Source organism: Tinamus guttatus, unplaced genomic scaffold (assembly GCF_059628265.1).
Source record: "Tinamus guttatus ecotype Peru unplaced genomic scaffold, ASM5962826v1 Tinamus_guttatus_pri_ptg000271l, whole genome shotgun sequence".
NCBI lineage: Eukaryota > Metazoa > Chordata > Aves > Tinamiformes > Tinamidae > Tinamus > Tinamus guttatus.
In genome coordinates, this window is record NW_028288805.1 from 718,401 (window position 1) to 725,263 (window position 6,863).

The 6,863-nt window shown below is 45.4% G+C and overlaps 1 protein-coding gene across 2 annotated transcripts in view; it reads right to left on the reverse strand.

Moving 5' to 3' along the window:
• Window positions 1-6,118, reverse strand: part of YES1 (YES proto-oncogene 1, Src family tyrosine kinase) — a 44,053-nt gene extending 37,935 nt beyond the window's left edge. The window contains exon 1 of one of the 2 annotated variants that reach the window (XM_088527245.1): window positions 6,072-6,118. The gene's annotated coding sequence lies outside the window, so the exon portion shown is untranslated. Of the gene's footprint in view, window positions 1-3,523; window positions 3,545-6,071 lie in introns of those variants that run through there. The other variant, XM_088527246.1, reaches the window with a different exon arrangement.
• Between the last annotated feature and the right edge of the window lie 745 nt (window positions 6,119-6,863).

Consider the following 6,863-nt stretch of genomic DNA (forward strand, 5'->3'; position numbering starts at 1 on the left):
ACATATTTCAGATTTACATGTCACATAATATTCAGTTTCTCCAGATTAACCTTGTTAAACTTTTTACTAAAATGTTACAATTTTTGCCTGTTAACCACCTTCTGAAGACCTCAATTTGGAAATTGCTAAAATAAGGCTTTAATCTCAAACTGAAGACATTTAGAAAACCAACACCAAAATTAAAGCACAAAGAGACAAGAGAAATGTAAAACCATCCCGAAGATGTACTGTTAAACTTACTGTCTTCATTTTGAACAGTTCACAGTAAAATACAAAACTTTTGCCTTTCAGTTTCCATTTAATTCCTCAACCACAGAATAATTTTCTTTGACTCTAGCATTCTTTCGCCTGACTTCGCCTGTGGGGAAGAAAACACTCACAGGCAGGTGTATTTTCAAGGTACGGACACTTTCCAACTAGAAAGTTTTCTGTACATGATTCGTAGGTTAGTTTTTTGAATGGAACATGCTTAGACCAAAACCACGACCTCAACGTTTCTCATCTCTGAGGCACGTGTTCATTAAGCAAAGCCCACTGAAAGAGCAGCTGCCATGAATCACACCAGAAGTCCATTTAAGGCCAAGCATCTCTGTGAGTCAACTGGTTACCACTGGTTTCCAGCGTCTGAGAAGGGGGCAGCGGTGGATGTTGAGAACGGGAGTTGAAGAACCAAGGAAGCTTGTGGCCATGCTACCCTGGGCAAGTCCTTTTAGCTCCTGGATCTTGGGGTACTGTTGTTAGAGGAAAGTAACATTAGCACTGAGCAAGTCAGGTGGGAAATAAACAAGCACAAACAGGAATAGTACAGAACAGAAGAGTAAGGTATACTTAAGCACTTTGGAGTTTCTTGTGGTAACAAGTACAGGTCACGATTTTGGTTTCCAATAAAATGAAGAGAAGGAAAATACTATACATAATAATTCAGACCCAGGTTTCCTTTGCCAAAAATCTAAGCATAAATATTAAATTTGTTATCTAACCATACTTAAAGCAACTTATTTAAAATAGGACTGTTCAGTATTAATTTGTTTTTTGTCTTCTCTTCGTAGCTGACTGCCAAAACAGTTACACCGCTATACAATGCCAACAGACAAGAGATTAACGGTACCCTCCAATTAATCTTTAAATACCTCACAACAAGCACTGCCTTTTCTTGCAATTGTAAGCATACTAAGCATGGTTGAAACTTTTCAAACCTTTAACCTAGATATCATATTTTGCTTCCAGAAGCAGAACATTGCAGGCACATAGTGAAAAGGTTGTAAACTTGGCCTGAGCAATGAAAGACAACCATTAAGAATAGGAGAAACATAAATATTACTGTCCTCTTCCTATCCTTCTTTGGCCGTAAGGCCATCAGTCTTTGGGAGCATACCTGAAACCAGACTGCATTCATGCTCTGCCATTCACACCGTGATTAAAACACCATTAGGGATCATTTGTATAAGACTAGAAAGTGCTTTGATGGACAGAGGAAGTTAACCCCACTGAGTCAAGGTCTTCTAATAATGAAGACTAACTTTAAATATCAGACCATCACAAAATGCATCTGAAAGTTTCCTCAGAAATGAGTTTAAGGCCCTTGCTTACAAACAATATACTTAGATGAGTATGTTTACTCAACAACTCCACTGTCTGGAAATAAATGAAGTTATTCATGGGTGTAAGCCTGGCCCGGCAGATCCTAAAATCTGAGCAAAAAGGGTAGGTCAAAGCTTCTGAGAAGTCATTATTTTTCATAGGCTTCTCTAGACTCTTGGTGTCTGAAAACCACAGAAAGGTGTAACTTGCACCACAACAGTGCTTCTCCCCCACAAAGTACTAATTTAAAAGACAAAATATTTAAAAGTGCAGCATGTTCATCAGAATTCACAGATTCAAATAAACACCTATGAGAATCTAGTAAATATATATAACATCTATACCGTATATAACATCTATACCGTATATAACATTCTCCTTCCAAAAACTAAACAAAAGAGAGTGAGATCAGCCATTAAAGCAAAGTTATCTAATTCCCTAAATGACATCTTGCATTATTCAAGGAACTGAAAAACAGATAATACCAGTCTGAGGCTTTAGTGGTCATTACTTCCCCTGCACTCCCCAACCATATCCTGTAACATTAGGATCACTGCAGACAAGAAGAAATCAAAACAAAACCTGCATCTCACTCATAACAGTCAATACAACTAAGCATTTTCTTACTGATGGCCCCTACCGAGTACCAAGCACGTATCAGGCGGCTGGAGGGCTAAGATAAAAGCCAAGGTTAGCAGTCCTCAGGGGAGACCCTTAACTGAAGGGCTCATTTCAGATGACAAGCTTTGATTTACTGACTTTTGGGACACAGTGCAATACATGGGGCTCCTTGTAGGTGCTCCTTGTAAGTGATGGAGAGGGAAGTTTGGTATTTTCCAGCTTTGTATTATTCAGATTCTGCTATTTTGAGCTACTCTCATACTTTTAGTAAGTTTTTAAATGTAGAGAGAACAAAACTTACACGTAAATAATTAGTTTTATTTTGCTTCTATCATAAATGCTACTATGATCTTGATTCCTAATCTTGCATGCTAACTTTACCCACGAGAGCAATGCCACTCATTATGAATTGCTTAGGCACCAGCTTCTGTTCTGCTGCATTGGCACCATTAAGAATAAATCATATTTCCACAGATGGAAATGGCAGTAAGAATGACCCCTTAAAAACTATAATCAAACTTGTCCTGCAGTTAGTTGACAGTGCCTTTTAAACATTACCTTTTTTCCTACTAATTCAGCATACACATGGGAATTTGTCCAGGTTCGCATTCAGAAACTGGCAATTAGCAATGCAATCTGGAGCTCTGCAGCTCTAAGTCATTGTTTTGAATGCAGCCAAGGACTGTAGTGATTGAAAGAAGTTACCATATGGCAACTGTAAGGCAGTTTGTATTAAAGAAAAAAAAATGGTGGCTACATGATAAAGATACATCACCACAAAGCAGAATCCCACTGGCATTCTGCATTTAATTCATTTTTGTCCCCCATAAGAAAATGACACAAGAACAGTCCATCTTCTTGTGGCGGGTGGTTCACTTCACAAGAGGTTCCTCCAGGATAAAAACTAAACTACATAGCCACAGTAGTTTGAAAAATTACATTTCTCCCTCAATAACGAATCTGTTTTGTCAAGCAACACAGGGTTTCCAGTGGTAGGAGCCCAACCCTTCATAAAACTTCTCAAACCCCACACAGACCATATATGCACAGAAAAAAAACCTATCTGGAAGGGGATGCATAATATGACAGGGCAGAATAATTAGGCATGCTTGAAGTATTCTTCAATTATTCTTAACTGATACAGATTTTTTTAAAATACTAGGGTAGCTCACTCAAACTGGCAACAGTTTGAACACAAGGAATTATCTGCTGAATATACTGCTTTTGTTCAGAAGGCATAAAAGAAGAGTAAAATCCTGTAAGTACTTTGTCCGTAAAGTAAACTTTGCCCATATAAATTGACATTTGTCACAACGCAGACCTTCCTGTCACTGCCACGTGACAACAATCCTCTACCAGAGGAGACGCAGTTCGGATTTGCTCTTCTGGGTTGCAGGAAGTAGGAAAAATTCAAAATAAAGGATATTCTTCAGGGTGTATTTATTTGCTCTGTTACAAGAATATTGATTTTAAATAGTAAGTTATAAATTGAAGTTTTACAAGAAATAATTGTTACAGAGTAGGCAGCACACCAAAGTAATCACAGATTTACTAAGCACTGTGTGTTTTTTAAGCTATTTCAAGTAGCTTAGCTGATTATGTATACTTTTAGTTTAGTTCATTTGTTTCATAGACAAAGAATGGTTAGCTGGCAGATATTCCAAATGACATCCCGCTTTATAACATGAAATACAAATTAAAGCCACTTTGGTTTCACTCGCATTCTAGAGTTCTTCGGATCACACGAGGAGTAAAACTGGGGTTTAAATATTAAAAAGTTACTGAAAAGTACTAGAGAAGGAGCTCCGCAAAAAGCGAAAAACAACGAAGCCCGATTTCCTGTGACAATTTCAGACTGGAGATGAGTGTTCACGTGAACTCCCTGGTGTGCAAATAACAGCTCTCTTCCAAGCAATGCCTCCACTTTTACAAATTCTGTGGAATTTGTCCATCTCTGATTCCTCTGCTGCCAAATTTACTTGATAATGGCCAGCAGCTGGAAGGGGGAGTGACAGACACCCAAACAGTACAGTTGTCCTTGTGCTGTACTTCTTGAGGATTTAAAGCTAACAAGCCTCCCAGAATCGTTAGCAATCACCCTCACCAACCACTGTCACAGATTTACACTCCTGGTATTGTTTATTTTTCTTTGAAATTCAACACGGTTTCTGTGAGTGCCAGCACTGCTCTTTCTGTTCACATCCCAAACACTAGCTCATCCTGAAATTAACCCTTACGCCCTAGCTGTGCAAAACACACCCATTAGTCTTCACATACCCACAGACCGAGCGTGAATTTGGTTGGAACCTCCTGTCGATAAATTTACAAACACACACAGGAAATAACTGAAAGTGCAAGGCTTTGTTATCTGATGCGGATCTGCTCTTAAATTCACGAAGTCTGCAAGCGCAGCTACTAATGGTAAATCCATAAGCACAGAGATGCTACAAATGTATCTGACAAAACAATTTTATTACAAGTTCCTCTTTTAGGGTCACGGCTTCAAAACAAAATAAAAAAACACAATTTTTAAGTAAAGTTTTTGTCTTGCTTCTTTGACTAAAGGTGAATTTTACTTACAAGATTTACGTGAAACTTCATTCCATGAATTAAAATAAAAACAATGAACTTTGCTTAGCAACACTCTCTAAGCTTTAAACAATATTGGGATCATTCTGCCAGATTAACTAAACTCAAACAGCTATTTTTTAATTAACAACCAACCTCTGCCGAGGTTTAAATTTGCTAGGTAAGCTTGAATAAACCTCCTTAACAATTATGAAATTCAGAGGTATTTATATCCCAGTTTGCCGTACAAAGTGGCCCATATTCACTCCAAACATTTGGAAAGGTCCATTTTTAAATTAATAAAGTAAAACCATGCATTTGTAATATCGTATAATATCGAAAAGAATAAAACAGCCCTTGGCCTGAAGGGACTGGTGCATAACTTCACACACGGCAAGTCTACAGGTCCACACAGCTCAGAGTTACAGTCGGTTTCTGCAGCAAGGGGGGCCTATGGGGTTTCCATACATTTTTTTTTTAACTGTAAGGAACATGAGGAGGTTTGATGAAGTGTGATGATTGAATATTTAAATTAATGACTCAGAAATTTAAAGTAGTCATGTTCCTGCTAGATGGAGAGATACAACTCAGAACACCGAGCAAAAAATAGAAAATAAATTACACACACGCGGCTGGGCCATGGGAGCCCATTTGGAGATGGATTTCCTGAATTTGGCCCTTTCTTGTTCTTTGGCCCCAGGCTGAATAGCATACAGGCACTCGGCATCGAGTAACCGAATCGGGGCCCCGGCTACCGGGTCGTTAGGAGACGGGTTAGTAAAACAAGCAATAAATAAGAAAAACCACCGAGAGGGCACAAAGACGCCGTCCGCGGCACAGCGCGGCGCGCACAGGTGAGGCAGCCACACGGGCGGCCGGGCGAGCGCGGCCCGGCCAGGCGGCCGCAGCCCGGGGCCGGCCACACGCCGCAGCCTCGCACGGACTCGCCGCCTGCCCCGGGCCGAGCCCGCAGCGGCCCCGCGGGCTCCGTCCGCCCCGTCCCGTCCCGCCCCGCCGCCAGCCTCGCCGCGGGGGCGGCTCGACCCCCGCCCCACGGCCCGAGGGCAGAAAGTTGCCGACAAACTTTCCGCAAACCGGAGGAGGAGGACGAAGGAAGGGAAGCGGGGCGGCTCCCGCTGCCTCGGCCGCCCCGGGGGCGCGGGGCCGCCCCGCGGGGAGCGGCCGGCGGCGGGCGGGCGGCCGGGGCCTAGCGCCTCGGCGGGCGCCGCCGCCATCGCGGCCGCCTCTGCCGCGGGGCGGGAGGAGGGAGGGAGGGAGCGCGGCCGGGGCCGGGTCCTCACCTGCCTCCGCGCGGGCGCTCCGGGTGGGAGAAGGAGGGGGGGAGGGAAGGAAGCGGGGCCCCCCCCGCTCCTCCCGGAGCCGCGGCGACCCGGGGAGGGAGGGAAGGGGGGGAGGAGGAGGAGGAGGGAGAGGGAGGAGGGGAGAGGAGCAGGAGGAGGGAGCCGGGCGCTCCGGTGCGTGCGGGGAGCCGGAGTCTCGCTGCGAGGAGGAGGAGACTGCCCGCCCCGCGGCCGGGCCGCCCGCCCCGCCGCGCTCACGCCGCCCCGGCCTCGCCTCGCCGCGCCGGGGGCGGGCGGCGGCGGCCGGCCCAGTGAGCGGCGGTGGCAGCGGCGGGGAGGAGCCGGCGCCGCCGGGGCGGGCGGCGGGGCCCCCTTCGCCGCGCGCGGAGCCAATATGGAGGAGGCGCGCGCGGGGCGAGCCGTTGGGGGCGGTTAGCGGCCGCCATCTCCCCTGCGGCTGCGCCCGCCGCCGTTGCTGAGGGGCGGGAAACCGAGACGAGGCCCCTTCTGGGGGTAACTTCCCCCTTTTGGGAAATTCCTGGTCTGGGGAGAGCGCTGGGAGGGGTGCGGGGAGTTCAGGTGCCATCGGAGCTGAGCTGTTGCCTGAGGTCCGTCACCCCGTGTGGGGTCTGCGGCTGCAGTGAGTGCCTGTGAAAGAACGAGCCCAACTTGGAGGGTTTCAGCAGTGGCGTCATGTGGGAGGAAAAAAATAATAATGAAAACAAAAAGTCATAAAAAAAAACCAAAAGTGGCTTGTCTGTTAATTGTTGCTCCAGAGGTCATCGTTTCGTG